General features: G+C 38.0%; 1 protein-coding gene and 2 long non-coding RNA genes across 3 annotated transcripts in view; 1 reads left to right on the forward strand and 2 right to left on the reverse strand.

Moving 5' to 3' along the window:
* The window catches only part of Galphao (G protein alpha o subunit), a 184752-nt gene extending 171322 nt beyond the window's left edge, over nucleotides 1-13430 (reverse strand). Inside the window, exon 1 of the mRNA XM_073991911.1 lies at nucleotides 13290-13430. The gene's annotated coding sequence lies outside the window, so the exon portion shown is untranslated. The remainder of the gene's footprint in view (nucleotides 1-13289) is intronic.
* Nucleotides 13431-14362: 932 nt separating this feature from the next.
* On the forward strand, nucleotides 14363-15648 carry LOC141406455 (uncharacterized). The gene is made up of 2 exons (XR_012413393.1): nucleotides 14363-15301; nucleotides 15367-15648. It is a non-coding gene; the product is annotated as an uncharacterized lncRNA (long non-coding RNA).
* On the reverse strand, nucleotides 14675-16895 carry LOC141406454 (uncharacterized). Its single transcript, XR_012413392.1, has 2 exons — nucleotides 15730-16895; nucleotides 14675-15648 (listed from the first exon to the last, which is right to left on the reverse strand). It is a non-coding gene; the product is annotated as an uncharacterized lncRNA (long non-coding RNA).
* Between the last annotated feature and the right edge of the window lie 3703 nt (nucleotides 16896-20598).

Here is a 20598-nt window from a genome sequence, read left to right on the forward strand (position 1 = left end):
CAATAGAATATTTCTTTATGAAAGGTCACCTTTTGATGCCTCTAAAAGGAAGCCTATTTGATTTCTGTAAAAAAGGCACTTGGCCATGAGAGTGGTCCGTCCCCCCACTTCTCCACTGTATTCATTAGCAATACATCTCAAATTCTTCTATAAACATTTTTTGCCACATTTCAAATCAAATACATTTTACAATGCCATTAGTATTGTTTCGTTGTTATTCTACCATGGAAACAATGAACGAACGAATGAAAAAAACGACAACAACTATAACATCCCACATATATGTGTTATGGGAATTTCATGCTTGCCACAATCTGGCGTGCATGCTTACTTCTCATTCCAAATGAAAATCAATGGCTCGAGGATATACATCTATAGCTTCTATACTCACAGTCACCCACCATCCAACCATCCACTCATTATTGAAAATGGCAAATCAATATGGAAGGAAATGCAATTTGAAATAAAATATAACAATAACAACAACAACAACTTGATTCAAGTATGTGTTGACGGTTAAATAAAACGGAAAGCCATCATAATAAGGATTGCATGCTTTTCACACACACACAGAAAAGCAAAGAAAGAGCAAAGCAATGGAAAAAAACATACATTTTCCATTAGCCTCATTACAAAAACCAGGAAGAAAATTGTATAACTTTTCTCGATATGTTTGCCTGGAAGGACTTTTCCGAATTCCATAATATCAATCCATCAAGTATTCTCTGCAAACTGGGCATACATTGACTGCGTGGAGGTTGTGGAAGTGGATCATTAAAAATGCTAAAGTAATCGTTGAATTTCTAATAACTTCTTAACAAACGAATATTTTGTCCTTTGGCAAATTTCAACATTTTCCGTATTCACTTTATTTTCGTTTTCCATTTCCGTTGAATTATGCAAGCTTTTGCTATTTTTAGCTGGCAATAAAACCAAATATTCAATATTTTTTTCTTTTGTAATGTGATAACATTTTCCTAATATATAGTCCTCCTGGCCGGCAGGCAGGCACCTGTTGCAAATCATAATATTTAATCTCCACTGAGATAACAGTCCCTCCCACCACTGCTCCTTTTCATTAACCAGTCTACCTATCTTATCTATATCCAGATGTTTTTGTTATTTGGTAGGTATTTCTGAGTTTGAGGAAAATAAGGATCAATTGATAAACAAATGATAGATAATTTCCTCGTGGAATGAATGATATATAAAATATATAAAAGTGCATTATTTTTTCCAAAAAATTATATTCAAAATGATAAAGAAGCTTCTAATAATAGTGATGATTAATAATACGATTATGGATGGCATTGTGTAAATGTATAAAACATAGTCGTTATTCCATGTCATGACATTCATTCGTCAAGACCATCTTTATTGAAGGAGTTGACAGCAAACCATAACAGACTCAAGAGTGATTGCAAAAAATACATATGTAATATTTCAAAACACACAAACTTCTTTGTAGGAAAGAACTTAACTGCAAAAGGTAATGTTCAATGCTTAAGACCCGCAATTCAATCATTATTTTAATACTGATATATTGTCATCAATGTAATCATGTTGTTGGAAAAATTACAACAATAAAAATTTACTACAAAGAGGTTTGACTTTTCATATTCAACCAGCTGGCTTGAAAGTGCTGAAGTGAAAAAGCGTGCTGAATATGTGTTTTTTTCAGCACAGATTTTCTACTACTTACATACACATACATATGCTCCCACAAAAATTCCAGAAGGCACACGGGGAAATTTTACTCATATCAATGAGTGCACTCCGATTCATATTAGCTCAATGACATGGGACCCACTTTTTATCGCCGAGTACGCCGTTCGGTCTTAGGACACCATTCGCACAGTAGTTTTACGCGATTGAAATACTCAGGAAATGTCGGCTACATTACGTTGAGGGGGATTTTTGCCACAGTTGAAAATGAGATTTGGTCTGATCAAAATAAGATTATGATCGAATGTGAAATTTGTTGGTATATTCCTTCGAGTACTTCCCCCAAAAGTAAAATAAAAAACCGTTAAGAAAGTTGCTGACTGAAACTTTCTTAACTGTGCCGACAGAGATATACGCTCAGCCTCAGACCTATGAAAAACAAGTAAAAAAGTGTCAGTCGGCTTTGCCGACAGATATATACCCTCAGCCAATGTGAAGTGAAACTTTCACCTGCGGACAGATCGAATGTATTTAAGGTCTCTTCAGAATTTTGTGGCCCTTTTTTGACATTTGAACTTGCCGACAAAAATGTGGATTAGGAATTAACTGCACGAAGACACAAATGTTGAACTTTTTTGGGAGAGATACCCTTAGGGAGGACCGATATGGGCCATTTTAGAAGTTAAACAAAATTTTGACAAAATATTAGGAGATCCAAAGTTTGGACCAAATTGGTTGCCCCATTCAAGTGATATCGTCCTAGCATTTTAGTGACATTTTCTAAATATTGGGGAGAACTACCGGAAGTTGGGGACCGGTATTGCCCCATGAAACTAAGTTTGGATAAAATATGACGAAGACCAAATCGATTGAACAGTTCAAGAGTTATCGTGTTCTCCGACCGCCACATATGGTAACATAGGGGTTTTTTTCACCTATCGGGCTGTTTTCCCGAAAAATATGGACTTGTCCCTGAAAAACTTTTAACGTCGTAATGGAGGTAGCGAATGCAAATTGCTTCAACAAAAATCAAAGTGATTCGAGAGCTGGTCTTAAAGTGAACTTACCCGAAATTTTTTGTGAGAGGTACCAGGAGGAGTGGACAAATATAATCCATATTCGAACCTGATCTATATCTGGTAGATATATTAGGATGTGCAAAGTATGGATTACATCGGTCACTCCAATCAAGAGTTATCGTGCGCACAATTTTTCCGCACATTTTTGAACTTTTGTGGGGAGGTACCTGAAGGAGTGGACCGATATGGCTTATCATCGAACTTAAATTAAGTTTGGACAAAATATTACGAAGGCCAAATTTTGGACCGAATCGGCAAATCCGTTCGAGAGTTATCTTGCGTTCCAAGCACTACACACAGTAGAATGTTTTTTTTTTTGCACTTTTCAGGCTATTTTCTCAGGAACTATGGACTTGCCCCTGATGAAACTTGTACCGTCGTATGGGGGAGAATGAATACAAGTTGCTACAGCAAAAATCAAAGCGATTCGAGAGCAGGTCCTAAATTACACTTTTCCGAAATTTTGTGTGGGAGGTACCCGAAAAAGTGGACCGATTGAGTCCATATTGAAACCTCATCTAAGTCTGGTAGAAATTTCACGATGTGCAAAGTATGGACCTAATCGGTTACCCCCTGCAAGAGTTATCGTGCGCACAAATTTTCCGAACATTTTCGAACTTTTGTGGGGGAGGTACCGGAAGGACTGGTCCGATATAGCCCATCTTCGAACTTAAACTAAGTTTAGGCAAAATATTACGAAAGCCAAAATTTGAACCGAATCGGTTCATCCGTTCGAGAGTTATCGTGCGCTCCAGCCAGCAGGACAGACAGACAGACCGACGGAAGGACATGGCTAGATCGACTCCAAATTGTCTGAAGCACATTTCGACCAAACATACTTGGGATCTAAAACCATTATTTCGATAAGGCACATTTTAATCGTATCAAAGTGTATACACCCTCCTTAGCATAAAGGCTGAGGGTATAAAAATCAAAGTGATTCGAGAGCAGGTCTTAGAGCGAACTTATCCGAAATTTTGTGTGAGAGGTACCAGAAGGAGTAGACCGATTGAGTCTAAATTGGAACCTTATCTAAGTCTGGTAGTAATTTCACGATGTGCAAAGTATGGATCAAATCTGTTACTTCCTTCAAGAGTTATCGTGCGCACAAATTTTCCGGAGTTGACCGATATAACCCATCTTCGAACTTAAACTAAGTTTGCACAAAATATTACGAAAGCCAAATTTGGACCGAATCGGTTGATCCATTCGAGAGTTATTGTGCGCTCCAGCCAGACAGGCAGACAGACGGACGGACATTGCTATATCAACTCCAAATTGTCTGAAACAGATTTCGTCCAAACATACTTGGGGTCTAAAACCATTATTTCGATGAGGCACATTTTGCCCGTATGAAAGTGTATATATATCCTCGTTAGCATAAATGCTGAGGGTATAAAAACCAAACACAATATGTACTACTGATATATCTATAGGGGTTTTTGAGTTTTTGGGGTAATTTCGAAGGAAGTAAGGACTTGCCCCCGACAAAAATGGTACCTTTTTAACTTGAATCGCATGCCAAAAACATTTTAAAACAATCATAGACGAGTCCCTAAATTGCACTCTTTCTAAACTTTGTTTGGGAGGTACCCGAAAGAGTGGCCCTATGAAGTCGATATTGGGGCATAATTCGTTTGGCCCAAATCGCGTTTTTCCTTCGAGGTTTATCTTACATACTACCCAATTTAGGTGGAACCGGCAGGCTTTTTTGGAGATTTTTGGCCATTATCTCAGGAAGTATGTACTTAACCCCCGAGAAAAAATTGCACCATTCTAACAGGGCCCGCCAGAAGAACTTTTTAGGAAAAAATTCTGGAACAAATTTCCTTTACCGACCCTTCGCAGAAAAAAATACACAAATTTCCTTTAAATCGCAAGTTTTCTTAAGTAGCCGGCCTTCGGCCGGGAATTTAAGACTTTCTCCTATGGACAGGAGCGAATTTCGGCGACGCGAACAAGCTTTTTTTAAATCGTAAATTTTTTCCCAAGTAAGCAAGGGAATTTTTGGAACTTCGGGGGCCTATATCTCGGTAAGTATACATTACCCCAACAAAAGAAATACATCATTGGAATCGGCATGAAAAGCACTATCTGTGGTAATTTTTTCATAATTTTCTGTGGTGGGTCGGTAAAGGAAAGATATGCCAAAATTCTAAACGATCTGAGATGAGCTGTAAACTGCACTTTTCCCAAATTTTGGGTGGGAGGTACTCTAAGGCCGGGACCGATATAGTTCACATTTTAAACTAAGACATGTCTAGATGAAATAATACGATGTGCAATGTTTGTACCAATTATAAATTCCCTGTCAGATTTATCTTGCGGATTTGTCATTTTAGTTAGGCTTTTAGTCATTATCTCAGGAAATATGGACTTGCCCCCGTAAAAAATTTTACCGTCGTAATGTGAGCCGCAAAGACAATCTGGTGAAAATAATTTCAAAACGATCCGAGAGGAGATCTTAAACTTCACTTTTTCGGAAGGAGTGGACCGATATAATCCATATTCTAACCTTATCTATGCCTGAAGGTAATATTACCATACTCAAAGTTATGACCAATTCGGTTACTCCCTTTGAGAGTTATCGTTCGCACCATTTCAGAGAATTTTTTTGAAGTTTTGTGAATCGACAGACGGACATTGCTCAATTGAATCCAAAATGTCTGAAACAGTTTTCGTTAAAACATAATTGGGGTCTACAACCCATTATTTCGATAAGGCACATTTTTGGTCGTATCAAAGTGTACCCTGCAAAATGTTCGATACCAAAGATGACATTCAATCGTGGGTGCAAGTGTCATCTGGCATGTCATCTTTTTAGCATCTTCATCGACGAATTTTATATGAGCGTGGACCCCATTCATTTTTGGTTCCAAAACATGTCATTTACACCAATGCTTTGGCATGTCATTTTCACCAACCCTTTGCAATAATATTATCATTACGAAGAGAGTTTTAACATCGTTGGGTGTGATTTCGAGTCTCTGACAACATCAAGCCTATTGTAAATAATTAATCTTATATATTTAGAAAGATGTGTATAAATAAAAACACAAAATTCATCTCTATTGCATCTATGGAATGGGTTCAAATGCTGATGAAAAGATCGGATCTTTAACGAGTTCCATTGCATGCTGATGAAAAGATCGGATTTTTCACGGCTTCCTTTGCATTGGTTCAAATGCTAATGAAAAGATCGGATCTTTTACGACTTCATTTGAACCAATGCAAAAGATGACATGAAATCACGTCATCGCATGGAACCCCTTCCTTCAAATTTTGCTGGGTATGTACATCAAGTTCCAAGAAGGTCTATATCGGATAAATTTTTATATGTAATTTAATATAATTTCTACTTCTTTCCTTCTTTCCATTGTGTCGCCAGGACTCACAAATGACGTATCCTGGCAACCCGTCATTTCCCTTGGCTGAGACCATCTTCCTATCATCGTCTTCGTAAATAGACCACCCGAATTCATAACCTCTGAACGCCGTACTTTACTGAACCATGGAAAAGCTGATTGCCAAGGTTTCAGAGAATTTACCAATCACCGCTTCAGAGAATTGCCCACTCCCTTAGATCCTCGGGTAGCTGAGAAAACTTTCCGGGACATCATCACTGCAGCAGCCGCTCGATACATACCTGCTGGTCGAATACCCGAAATAAGACAAAACTTCCCAGCAGAGGCGACGGGATTAGCAAATGGGCATGATGAACATCGTCATACGAATCCTGAAGACCCAAGAGATAGACAACTCACTCTTGAAGTAAACATGCTAGTAGGCGAACACAAGCAGTACAAGTAGTCAGACCATCTGAAGCAATGCAACATTGGTACAGGATTAAGTAAATTGTGGGCAACGTTTAATCATTCTTGAATCCGGAAAAAAGGTTGAGAGAACGGCTGTTAGTTTCAACGGTATGACAATAACTGACCCAAAAATATGCGCGTGTTATTTTAATCCACAGTTTATAAAGCACCCCGAAAGTGATAGGGCGAAGAGGCGTGTGCTACGCTGTAAAAGAGTACTCTAAGGAGAGAAGGTACCATCAAAATCAAAAAACGATGAGAGATGTAGCAGTTGTCATCCGAAACGCGAAATCATCCAAAGCATTGGACCAACACGGAATCTCAATGGCAATGCTTAAACAATCGGATGAACCCCGGAGTTGAATATTTCACAAAGTGTCCTTAATTTATCGTTAACTGTTTAACCTCTGCCTTTCTGAAATTATACACCATCCAGACGACGTAGAGATCGTAACGGGTGCGGTTGATTGCACTGTCTAAAATGAGGGCGGTCTGTGGTAAGTTATGCTGCACCAGTGTGGTATGAAAATGTTAGCGGTGCGCAGTGGAAAATTATTCAAACCTGCCAGAGGACTTGGACAGAGTGCCTGCTCATGTCTCGTCTTAATGAGAAGACGATGGTTGGGAGTTATCTTCGTGAACACAATTGCCACAATCTTGTGAAAGAGTTCGAAAGGTACAGAAGATAACCTCTAGATTAACGAGTCTACCGGGCAGCATTCACTCAGATGCAGTCGGAGATGTCATAAACAACTATCGTGTGAATGAGGTCCTCGGGGTACATCTCTCACATTTTTCTCAGCTGAGGAGCGTCAGCTGTCACGTCAAGCCAGAGTAATTTATGGGTCTATCTTGTATTGCCACTAAACTTGAGTTGCGTTGTCAGTTGTCTTCACGACTGAGACGAAATGTTGTACTATTAATGTCAACTCAACTGGGTGGTCGATAAACATGTTATTGATCAGTGTTTTTTCAAACTTGTGACCTCTATTCGCAAAAAAAAAAAAAAAAAACATTTTAAAAATAATTGCGCTTTGGATAACTCTTTTGTGTATTCTGGACAATATTTTTTGAGCAAATTTGGAAAACAACCCAAGATTGGAATATAACCTGCCCATTGAATCTTCGGATCGTCAAGTTTTATTTGCTGTCCCAAAAAATTATAAGTTCGGTGGAATTATTTTTTGATGATGAAGAAAATGTACAGGACATTGCATCTATTAGAAGAAATTTGAGGGACAAGTCGAATCCATTGGAATTGCCATCTGCACTGTAAGCTGATGATCATGTGGAAAGATCTGTATAATCAGTAAATTATTTCAGGTTTAAGGCGTATTTTCGATTGCCAAAGGATGCCGTAGTTTACGTTGTGGAAACGTAAAGGATGACTTCAAAGTTAGTTACAGATCAACAGCAATACCCCCACTTTTAAAAGTGTGCGCAGCGTTGCGATTCTTGGAGGACGGAAGTTTCCAAAAGTCCCATGGCAATGATTTCAACAATTGCATGGCTCAATCTACATTGTCGAGAGTATTGAAGGAAGTTGTCCACTTGATAGAGGACAAATTGTGCCAAAATTGGATCGTTTCGAAGTTGACAGAGCAGGAAAAAAGGCAAAATAAAAACCATTTTTATTCAAAAACGAAATTCCCTGGTGTAGTTGACTATATAGATGGAGGATATTCGTCATTTGTACTTAAACTGAACTTACTGTATTTGTCACCAAATTCATTTGCAAAAGATTTGCTGCTGTCCGCTCCAAAGGCGATAAATTCACTTATTGTGATGGACCACCACCAGTGTCGTTGAAGTTTATTTTATTTTGAGGCATTTTCTTTTTCAACTTTGCTTTAAAGTGAATCCAGACTCTGCCACTCTTCAGGTGTTCGTGTTGAAGGTTCATGGATTTTTAAACTGCCCGAAATGGACCTCCACGCTTCATCCGCTGTGGCTTTGGTTTCACCAAAACTCCCGAACTCCTCGCTCTAAGTTTGGATTTTCACTCAGTTTATCAATTAATATTTCGAACTGCTGCTTTGTCGTTATTTTCACCATATTGATACACAAAATTAATTAATGATGCAAAGAATCAATAATTTTTAACAAAATGTTTATTTTTCCTTCTATTTTACTTCTTGTTTCTTCGAAAATGTTTACTGCAACTGAAAATTGGTGGTTGCTGAAAAACAACCGCTTCGTCAATTGAGATTCGCAACTTCAGTTGAGAGTTGCCATACGTGAATCAATTTTGACAACTGGCAACGCCACTCAACTATAATTGTTATCGATGATCGACCCCTTAGGCTCAACTACGCTTTGGATACTGCAGCCGAGTCGTCTAAATTCCTATAGGACAACAATTGATGACACCACCGTGCAAAACATCTGCCATCTATCCATATGTTGTTGTTGTAGCTGAATGTAACCTACTTAGAAGGATAGGTTTGATGCTGGGTTGGCAGCCGCTGGCCGAAACACTATGGTTTCGGGTCAATCCGGTACGTAAGAACCCGCTGCCGTGGGATCTATCCATATAGTCCAAAACTGTTGCACATCTGTCTTAAAAACATGCGATAGAGCCATAAAGTTTTGTTAGATACGAATGCCACTGCAATTTGAACGAATCTTTTGACATAATGACGGAAGACTTTGTCAAGCCACTGAATTACTCATTATGCCGTAAGGACTTCGTATGACGTACCTCGATATATGTAGGTGGCGATAAATCTAAATATTCTCTCGTTTGGCAAATTCAAGATTAGAATTACAGTAGGGGTAATCGCTAGTCACTGTCGCATTAGATCCATGATCAGTTATTTAATTGGATGGCAACAATATTGAGTAGCGTTAGCTCTGTTTAAGATAAAAAGCAACTCCTTTGTCGGTCGGACCACAGGCCTCCTAGTGAAATAGCTGGCATCGTTGTGGTCAGGATAACAAACGCTATGATAAATATTGCAAATCGATTTGAGGAGCGGCCCATATGAGTTTCCCGCAAGAAAATTATATATATCGTTGTGATCACGATACCAAGGACTACCTATGTTAAAAATTTCACAGCGATTCGAAAGATGCCCCTAAACGAAATTTAAGGCAAAATTTCATTATTAATTCTTAAACACAAACTAATGTTACATTTACCTTAAACAGGTCTTAATAAAAGCCATCTTTTATAGCTCTGTTCCTTTACGTTCAAGAATCTTCAAGTTTTACAACTATTTACACGAAAAGCGTTCCTTTACTTCAGACACCATACAATTTATATGGGAGCAGTTTACAACTTTTACTACTTTTGCCGGTTTTACCATTTACAAAAGTAAAGGAACAGACCATATGTTGTCATTTCCTTTGAATATCTGTCAAATAAATGACATATTTACCCAAAAAAATTATTTAAGGTGCCAGTGCTAATTTAGGTTTACGACTTTTACATTCTCCAGTCAATTGCGGCCGTATCACAGTTGTTTATCTGCTCTCCATTTTGAGGAACCTCACTTTATGAAGACACTTTTCTTTTTCGTGTAAAATTTAAAAATGTATTAATTCTAGAATTAAAAATTATTAAGGCCCTACCGACCAAATTTGGTGTTTTTTAATTTGTTTTATTCAATAAAACACCAAAAAATGGCAACACTGGAAAAAACACAGCACACTACGTACTACATACATACAATTTCCACCCCCTGCTAAAGGGAGAATTGTTTTGCTGAGAAATACTCGGGTGAATATATGTTTGGTTGGTTGATTGTCCATCGCTGCTGGAATATGGAATCAGCGTTGTCAGTATTGGGGATTTTTCCCCAAATTGGGGAATTTTTATTTGAAATGGGGGAAAAAATGTCGACTTGGGGAATTGGGAAAATGTTGAGGAAATCTGAAAAATATTTGGGGATTTTTGGGGAATTTCTTTTTTGACTAATTACTTCAGATTATCTGATCTTTTTTAATTTCAGTACGTGAACGCGTGACGCACAAAATACATGCATCATATACTAACTGGTCGCAGCTGTAATAATTTATACTAGAACAGTGGGTTGAATTGAAATAACATTTTCCATCATTTCTACTGCTGAAGGGGACTTAAGGCCCGGGTACATAAGCTGCCTCGCCTGCTTGCCTTGCTTGCTTCTGATAAAAGAATAAAAAAGAAAAGGGCAACCCAGTTCGAAATTTGCTCGGCCTTCTTTATTCTTTTATTTTTATTATGTCAGAAATGAAGCAGGAAAGCGAGGCAATCAGGCGAGACAGCTTATGTACCCAGGCCTTTAACTGCAGAAATGATTTCTGCATTGATGGGCAATGATGAAATTAAACTTTATTTAACATTCATGCCTCCAATTATAAAAGAGATAAATATGCTTAGGCCCGTCATTATATCCTGTTTGTAGTTAAATGTTGGCCGATATCGGACAGATAACCCGTTTTTTATTCCTACAAGTTTGATTTAATAATAAGTGTCAGATAAATTAAACGGAACTTTGTGTTCCTTTTAAAATTTAAGGTGCGCCCAAAAACAAGAGACATTTGAGAGCAAATTCAAATCAACCAATCCGATTTGAATAAATTTGATGTATACAGATTGTTTAGCTTGAAATGGAATTGAAGATGTAATAACAAATCCCTGATAATGCGAACTTTATTCCTTATTTTTCTTAAAGTAAGGTATAGCAAAAAGGGATTTTAAAGAAAAGATATAAGAAAGGGCCTTAATCTAAGTTTTCAAACCTATGCACACTGCTAATATGCATTTTCCCTGTGCACTCGAAAATTGAAACCATTTATAAAAAACATTAAGAAGATAATGAAAAAATAGTGGAGTCGATCGATATTTACCATGAGGAGCCATGGACCTAGGCTTTAATTTTGACTTGTACTGTTTTGAGTAAACAATTATTAAAATTAAAAAGACCAGTGCCGAATATCTTAAACGCTGTTAATACAAATGCTGAAACCGATGCCTATAAATATGCAATTTTTAAACTTACAAAAAATTTTACCCCAATATTTGCAGCAATTCACTGGGTCAATACAATTTTAGCTCTATGCGAACCCTTTTACGAATCGCAATGGAGAAAGTTATCATTCGTAAGTTGGAGATGGTATTAAATATGATTTCTGTTCCAACAAGTAATTCTTAAGTAGAAAGAGCCTTCTATTTTGAACTATATTCTAGAATAAATAATAAATTTTCTATCAACTCCATTTGTTGTAGAAATTTTGACCCACCTAAAGAAATGTTACAACTCTTTCATTATACAAATTTATATAAATCCAATGAGACTGATGACTCTGAATCACTTGAAAGTGAAGTTTTCAATATCGTTAATTTAATTCATATATAAGTGTATAGAATACTTTACAAGTTTAATAATATGAATTTCAATAGTGAAATAAAGTTACTTTTGATTTTTTTGTTAAAAAATTTTTGGGGATTTTTTTGAGGAAATTCAATAAAATCTGGGGAATTTTGGGGAAAAGTTTTGGACAAGTTGGGGAAAAGAGTCTAAAAAATACTGGCAACGCTGTATGGAATACACTACCGCCTAGCGACGAAGATATACACACCACCACATACCACCCCATTAACATATGCGAGTTGTTCATCGTTCGGCAAGAAGAAAAACTACCAATGCTTGCTGCTGCTGAGGGAAGAAAAACAACATCATCATCATAATGAAGATGAACTTAATTTGTCAAAAATCAAGTGAAAAAAACACCAAACCACACACACACATCAAAACCTATAATGATTGTGATCATTAATTTTAGTTGTTGCTGTTTTTTCTAGTCACATTTAATATTTTGTTTTTATTTTAGTACAGTATTTTATGTTTTGCAATTGTTTTCATTTAATTTGTATTAACAAATTCTTCACTTTGCACTGCACTCGTTTTTCCACACTGTGCAATATCATTTAATAATCAATTAAATATGAATCTCTCTCTCGTTGCTCTCGCATTTCTCACTTGGGTAGTGTGTGGTACGTTCTGTTGTTCTGCTCTGTTCTCTGTCAAAAGTGACGGCGGCGGCGGGGTTCGTTCAGCTGCTACAAATTTTATTTCACAGTATACACAATTACAATTTTTTATGTTCCAGCCCAGCGTAGAAAAGAAAAACTAACTCATCTGCGGAACTGGGGACAACAGCAAGGAATGCCATCCCTGAATTGAAGAGGACTTTAATTTTTGCATATTTCTGTGTGAATGACAAACATGGGGAGGGAGGACAATGGATGTTACTCCACGACATTAGTGTGTTAATCTAACGTGCAACAAAAAAAGTGGTGTTTCACGTTCATTTACTATTAACTCCCCCACCCTAAATCATCAAACCCCATTTCATACACATTTTTTTCTTGTATTGGTTCGCGTTTTCGCGAAGGGAGGTGTTGTAGTATTTGCTATCACTTAAATACAGGATCCAATTTTCGTTTCATTAAACACTTGATCGATTTTATTTTCATTTAATAGAACATTGGTGGCGTTTATTTCATTTCATTTAATTGTTTTAATATTTCACTTTTTTCAATCTTTCCAAATGAATATGTATATCATCGATGGATATAGAAAGGGCACTGGAGGAGAGGAACGAAGAACACACAGCTCCTTTTTGCAGTATGCTACCACTGCTCTTCTACTCTTGGCCAAAATGTAACTTTTTCGTTTTTGTCAACACAATCTTCGTTTGTATGAAACTGTTATTGTTCTTTCTTTTATTTAATTTAATTTACCACTTTTCAAATATTGCACAGTGGGAATTTATTTAATTTGTTTTTTGTGCGAAAATTAATTTAACTATTTCTCTTTCGACCCGCAAAACTTTTTCTACCTCTGAGCAGGGTTGATAGAAATGTAGCATAAATACGACACCCTTTACAGTTGTATGTGCAGGGTAGTAGCATTTTTCCGGCCAGGGTTGTTTTTTGAGTGGCACTTTTTACTGTCACAGAGTTGTGTGGATTGTTTAAGCGAAACATAACGGCAAACTTCATTTCAAATTTGACTGAGAGAACTCAATTTATAGATCTCTGGTATGGGGAGAAGAAAAAGAGATATTCCATGGTTTAATTTTCTGTCTCTTCAAGTTTTACCACTTTTTACTCGAAAAGCGTTCCTTTACTTCAGACACCATATAATTCATATGGGAGCAGTTTTCAACTTTTACTACTCTTGCCGGTTTTACCATTTTTAAAAGTAAAGGAACAGACCATCTGTGTGTACTGTTTGAATAATATGTCAACATCCGAATTCAATGATTTTTATATCTGTTTTTAGAACATTTGTGTGAAAGAAATTCTTCATTTTTGCATTGGAATAGACATTTAATGATATCAAGAACTCGATTATATGGAGAAACCTTGACACTTCATTCATTTTTCGCGTTTTTATGAAATGCTCAAAAAAGGGTTTATAAACAAACCTACTAGTTGCTTTTGTGTTTAGAAATTTTGACGTTTTAGGAATTCAGGAAAAACCACAGTTCTATAATTTGTTTTCATCTAGATCTACCTCTATACTTATACCATGAGATATTCAGTTGTTAATCAATTAAAAGAAACGAAACAATTAAGGGAAATAAGTGTTAATTTGGCATAAAAGTCTATGAAGAATTTTAAATGGAAATATTCTAAGAAAATATTAAAGATGCGCAAATGCTTTAAACATAATCGCCAGTAAACATGAATTACTTAGCTTGATGATTACAAGTAGTAAGTGCTATAAGGCCATGTTTATATTAAAACCATTTGCAGGGTTATCTTTCTTAATGAGGATTTATTTGACGTATACGCAAAGGAATTGTTATGTACCTCCTTCACGGCGATGATTCTTGGCTTGCCAACTAGCTCTTTCGTCTCATATGGTCATGGGAACTCAACCCGCCGAATCAATCCCAGAGGACTAACATGATAGTTGAACGATCCACAATAACATGCCTAATTCGCTCTTCATTTACACGGGGACCTTGATTTTTTCAATCCCACACTGTGCCCTCCCTTCCATGGTCCGAAGGCTCCCCTAATCTTCTATTCGGACCCCAAAAACCACACACCACGCTCGTACACTTACCTCATCCAATCACCTTCCACTCAAATTGACTTAAACAACCATATTTATATACTTTCACAGAACATTACACAAACATATTTTTATTAAAAAAAAACTTTTAATTTTATAGTTATTGAACAAATTCTTAAATCCTATGCTGTTTACACTCTTTCCAAGTTCCCAATTAGAAATAATACTATCTTTCGCAATATCTTCAATAATGGCTCATTTGGAGTCAATCATAGATCCTAGAAAATTTTTTTAGTCCTGCAAATTCGCCTTAATTAATCGGCACACTTTAATTCTTTACCTTCGACTAATGGAGCTCAATTAGACGGAACTACAACCACTACGTTGTCAAACAGAATTTATCTGCAGTCCTAATATCTTTCCTATTTCTTTGATTTACTCAGCCTGTACACTACCTCTATTTTTCCGTGTAGTATTATTCCCTTACAAAAATAAGCAATTTACTCGAACGAAAACTTAAACACTATTATGACCTTATTTAATATGGAATACGCTTTCTTTTTATCATCAAATGCTCTTCTTTTATATGTAAATATATTATTTCCTCTTTCAAACAGATTTCTTTTCTAATCGATATTCTTTTTCTCTTTTAGCAGCTGAAATCAACGCTCCAGCTTGTTATAATCTTTTTGCACTCGACCAACAAGGACGGACATACACATGAACGGTAAGACACTTTACCTTATAATCGCCTCTTTCGGTATACTGATTGGTTTGGGTTTTTATTTTTAGCGCACCTTTCAATCAAAAGGAGGGGCTATCACATACGAATGGAGTGGTTCTTTTCTCGCACAATACACTTGGCGGGCCAATAAATATTTTCTCCTTCCGGGCCTTCAGACGAGAATCGTAATTTCCTGTCTCCAAACACAAAAACCATCAACGGTCAAAACATCCAATATAGACACAGTCGTGTGCAGACTATGTGTATGGAGATAAAGTTTATGCACTGGCCTTTGTCAAAATCAATAAGAAGGCCAGTGCAACACCAAATCAGCAGTTCCACGGCAGATTCTTTAAATAAAAAGAACAAAACACCACAAACACCACCATCAACAACTGTAACAAAAGCTACACCAGTTTTTATTTACTCACAATAAAACGTTTATTACTTTGAACTAAACAATTTGTTTACTTTGTTATGTTATTGCCACTCTTGGTTATATCTGTTTGGCACTTATTAACACTGACGAGGATTTAGTATGTAACGTCCGCTGCTGCAAAATGACGGTTTGTCTATCTCTCATCGGCTATTTATAAGGGTAGAATATTCCCGCCAAATGCTATTTTTCCCGAGAAAACCATTTTTATTACCAATTTTCCTTTACCTTTTCGTTTCATTTGGAATTTTCATGGCGGTTTTCCATTTTTTTATTGACATCAATTGTCAGCTTATTGTGAATTGTCAGGATACACTCCACAACACACAAAAAAAATAACTGATCTCCAACAAATCGTACGGTTTCATTCAAAATTTCAGCCCCTTACGCCTAACGCCGGCAATTTATGGTATTTGGTGAAAATTCCATATTACGTCATTAATCCCACCAATACATCTAATTATTTTTGTATAGGAGGATATTTTTCCTTCCTCACCGAGCTTTCGCTTTTTTTTTTTTACTAAAAAAACAATAATTATTTTTATATACGCCTACGCTTACGTCGGAATTTACGCTAAGTTCCGATTGAATTTAGGTGTCCCTTGTATTCACAAGTACTTGTTCACATGGAGTAATCGGTATCTGAATTTCAATTAATGCATATTCCACATCACTCGTTGTCAGAATTTTCTGGCCTCTATGAAAAAGCACACGTGCAAAGAAAAGAAATTAACAAAAATTGCATTTTATCTATTTGGAACACGAACTTTTCTGCGCCGCCAACCAACTATAAAAAAAAATGAAATCACAGCTTGTTTGGTATTCATGAAACGCAGCATGTTTAACAAAAAGAAAGGAATAATACGAATTTTGCAATACCACAACCGCTGCACACATATTTTGACGCCACCAAACTTATTTGTGGACACCCCACACTCCCTCTATTGAATCGTAATTCAATGTCATGTCCCCCTTGGGCATACAATAACCTGGCATGTAAGTTGAATAATTGGGAGGAACTCCAGCATGGGACTCATTTATCCTTCCATCCTCTTGCCAAGTCTTGACCATGAGCCGCCAGAATATGATCATCAGGGGTTGGCAACATCACCAGCTGAGGAGCCCCGCTTGACCATGCAACAGAATTGACATTTGAAAGCCAGTGGGTTTGTTAAATTCTGTTATATATAAACAAACTATAAGGAGTATATTATGGGTAGGTTTTGCTTAACAGATAACTATACATGTGTCTACATTCAAATTGCCCGTTTACACTCTTATAGAAACTACGCCAAGCAAACTCTCGAGCAGCGTTCTCCAGTCAGGAATTAGTTTCAACTGTTCATTTCTCTAATTTAAAGCAAAATAAATAATAAAATTAAACTGTCCTCATTAAGCGTGCTACTCTGTCATCGTTAGGCGTAGATATTTGTAATCGAAGTCGTGGCATCCCCAAGGAGACCGTGTCGTTCCCTGTAGCACCTTTAGCAACTTAACCCGCTTCTCTATTAAAAAATCTTCAAATTACCTCGAAATACTGCGCAGCACTGCCAATCATTACCACAGAACGATTAAATTTCCACCATTCTTGATGGACTGAATACAGCTTAAACTCTACCTTAAGTTGAAAAACAATGTGTCGTAACCTTTGTACCCAAAGGCTGCAATCCAGACAGGAATGTGCAAATATCCGCCACTAAATTTGATTTGAAGAATGAGGTCTAACGTTATAAGCATGGTAGAACAAACCAGGGGGCAGCACCCTTTGTATGACAAAGGGTCTGTAGCAGCACCCTTTGTATGACAAAGGGTCTATAGCAGCACCCTTTGTATGACAAAGGGTCTATAGCAGCACCCTTTGTATGACAAAGGGTCTATAGCAGCACCCTTTGTATGATAAAGGGTCTATAGCAGCAACCTTTGTATGACAAAGGGTCTATAGCAGCACCCTTTGTATGACAAAGGGTCTATAGCAGCACCCTTTGTATGACAAAGGGTCTATAGCAGCACCCTTTTTATGACAAAGGGTCGATAGCAGCACCCTTTTTATGACAAAGGGTCTATAGCAGCACCCTTTGTATGACAAAGGGTCTATAGCAGCACCCTTTGTATGACAAAGGGTCTATAGCAGCACCCTTTGTATGACAAAGGGTCTATAGCAGCTCCCTTTGTATGAAAAAGGGTCTATAGCAGCACCCTTTGTATGACATAGGGTCTATAGCAGCACCCTTTGTATGACAAAGGGTCTATAGCAGCACCCTTTGTATGACAAAGGGTCTATAGCAGCACCCTTTGTATGACAAAGGGTCTATAGCAGCACCCTTTGTATGACAAAAGGTCTATAGCAGCACCCTTTGTATGACAAAGGGTCTATAGCAGCACCCTTTGTATGACAAAGGGTCTATAGCAGCACCCTTTGTATGACAAAGGGTCTATAGCAGCACCCTTTGTATGACAAAGGGTCTATAGCAGCACCCTTTGTACGACAAAGGGTCTAAAGCAGCACCCTTTGTGTGACAAAGGGTCTATAGCAGCACCCTTTGTATGACAAAGGGTCTATAGCAGCACCCTTTGTATGACAAAGGGTCTAAAGCAGCACCCTTTGTGTGACAAAGGGTCTATAGCAGCACCCTTTGTATGACAAAGGGTCTAAAGCAGCACCCTTTGTATGACAAAGGGTCTATAGCAGCACCCTTTGTATGACAAAGGGTCTATAGCAGCTCCCTTTGTATGAAAAAGGGTCTATAGCAGCACCCTTTGTATGACATAGGGTCTATAGCAGCACCCTTTGTATGACAAAGGGTCTATAGCAGCACCCTTTGTATGACAAAGGGTCTATAGCAGCACCCTTTGTATGACAAAGGGTCTATAGCAGCACCCTTTGTATGACAAAGGGTCTATAGCAGCACCCTTTGTACGACAAAGGGTCTAAAGCAGCACCCTTTGTATGACAAAGGGTCTATAGCAGCACCCTTTGTATGACAAAGGGTCTAAAGCAGCACCCTTTGTATGACAAAGGGTCTATAGCAGCACCCTTTGAATGCAAAGGGTCTATAGCAGCACCCTTTGTATGACAAAGGGTCTATAGCAGCACCCTTTGTGTGACAAAGGGTCTAAAGCAGCACCCTTTGTATGACAAATGGTCTATAGCAGCACCCTTTGTATGACAAAGGGTCTATAGCAGCACCTTTGTATGACAAAGGGTCTATAGCAGCACCCTTTGTATGACAAAGGGTCTATAGCAGCACCCTTTGTATGACAAAGGGTCTATAGCAGCACCCTTTGTATGACAAAGGGTCTATAGCAGCACCCTTTGTACGACAAAGGGTCTATAGCAGCACCCTTTGTACGACAAAGGGTCTATAGCAGCACCCTTTGTATGACAAAGGGTCTATAGCAGCACCCTTTGTATGACAAAGGGTCTATAGCAGCACCCTTTGTGTGACAAAGGGTCTATAGCAGCACCCTTTGTATGACAAAGGGTCTATAGCAGCGCCCTTTGTATGACAAAGGGTCTATAGCAGCACCCTTTGTATGACAAAGTGTCTATAGCAGCACCCTTTGTATGACAAAGGGTCTATAGCAGCACCCTTTGTATGACAAAGGGTCTATAGCAGCACCCTTTGTATGACAAAGGGTCTATAGCAGCACCCTTTGTATGACAAAGGGTCTATAGCAGCACCCTTTGTATGACAAAGGATCTATAGCAGCACCCTTTGTATGACAAAGGGTCTATAGCAGCACCCTTTGTATGACAAAGGGTCTATAGCAGCACCCTTTGTATGACAAAGGGTCTATAGCAGCACCCTTTGTATGACAAAGGGTCTATAGCAGCACCCTTTGTATGACAAAGGGTCTATAGCAGCACCCTTTGTATGACAAAGGGTCTATAGCAGCACCCTTTGTATGACAAAGGGTCTATAGCAGCACCCTTTGTATGACAAAAGGGTCTATAGCAGCACCCTTTGTATGACAAAGGGTCTATAGCAGCACCCTTTGTATGACAAAGGGTCTATAGCAGCACCCTTTGTATGACAAAGGGTCTATAGCAGCACCCTTTGTATGACAAAGGGTCTATAGCAGCACCCTTTGTATGACAAAGGGTCTATAGCAGCACCCTTTGTATGACAAAGGGTCTATAGCAGCACCCTTTGTATGACAAAGGGTCTATAGAAGCACCCTTTGTATGACAAAGGGTCTATAGCAGCACCCTTTGTATGACAAAGGGTCTATAGAAGCACCCTTTGTTCCAGGAAAGGTCTATCGAAACATCCTTTCTTTCGGGTATATAGAAACACACTTTCATTCTGAAAGGGTCTATAGAAGCATCCTATGTTTCACGAAGGGTCTATAGAAGCACTCTTTGTTTGACAAAGGGTCTATAGAAGCACCCTATGTTTCACGAAGGGTCTATAGAAGCACCTTTTGTTTGATAAAGGGTCTATAGAAGCACCCTATGTTTCATAAAGGATCTATAGAAGCACCCTTTGTTTGGCAAAGGGTCTATAGAAGCACCCTTTGTTTGGCAAAGGGTCTATAGAAGCACCCTTTGTTTGCCAAAGGGTCTATAGAAGCAACCTTCGTTTGACAAAGGTCTATAGAAGCACCCTTTGTTTGCCAAAGGGTCTATAGAAGCACCCTTTGTTTGACAAAGGTCTATAGAAGCACCCTTTGTTTGCCAAAGGGTCTATAGAAGCACACTTTGTTTAGCAAAGGGTCTATAGAAGCACCCTTTGTTTGGAAAATGGTCTATAGAAGCACCCTTTGTTTGGAAAAGGGTCTATAGAAACACCCTTTGTTTGGCAAAGGTTCTATAGCAGCACCCTTTGTTTCACAAAGGGTCTATAGAAGCACGCTTTGTTTT

Source organism: Musca autumnalis, unplaced genomic scaffold (assembly GCF_047663935.1).
Source record: "Musca autumnalis isolate F117 unplaced genomic scaffold, ASM4766393v1 scaffold_5, whole genome shotgun sequence".
Taxonomy (NCBI): Eukaryota; Metazoa; Arthropoda; class Insecta; order Diptera; family Muscidae; genus Musca; species Musca autumnalis.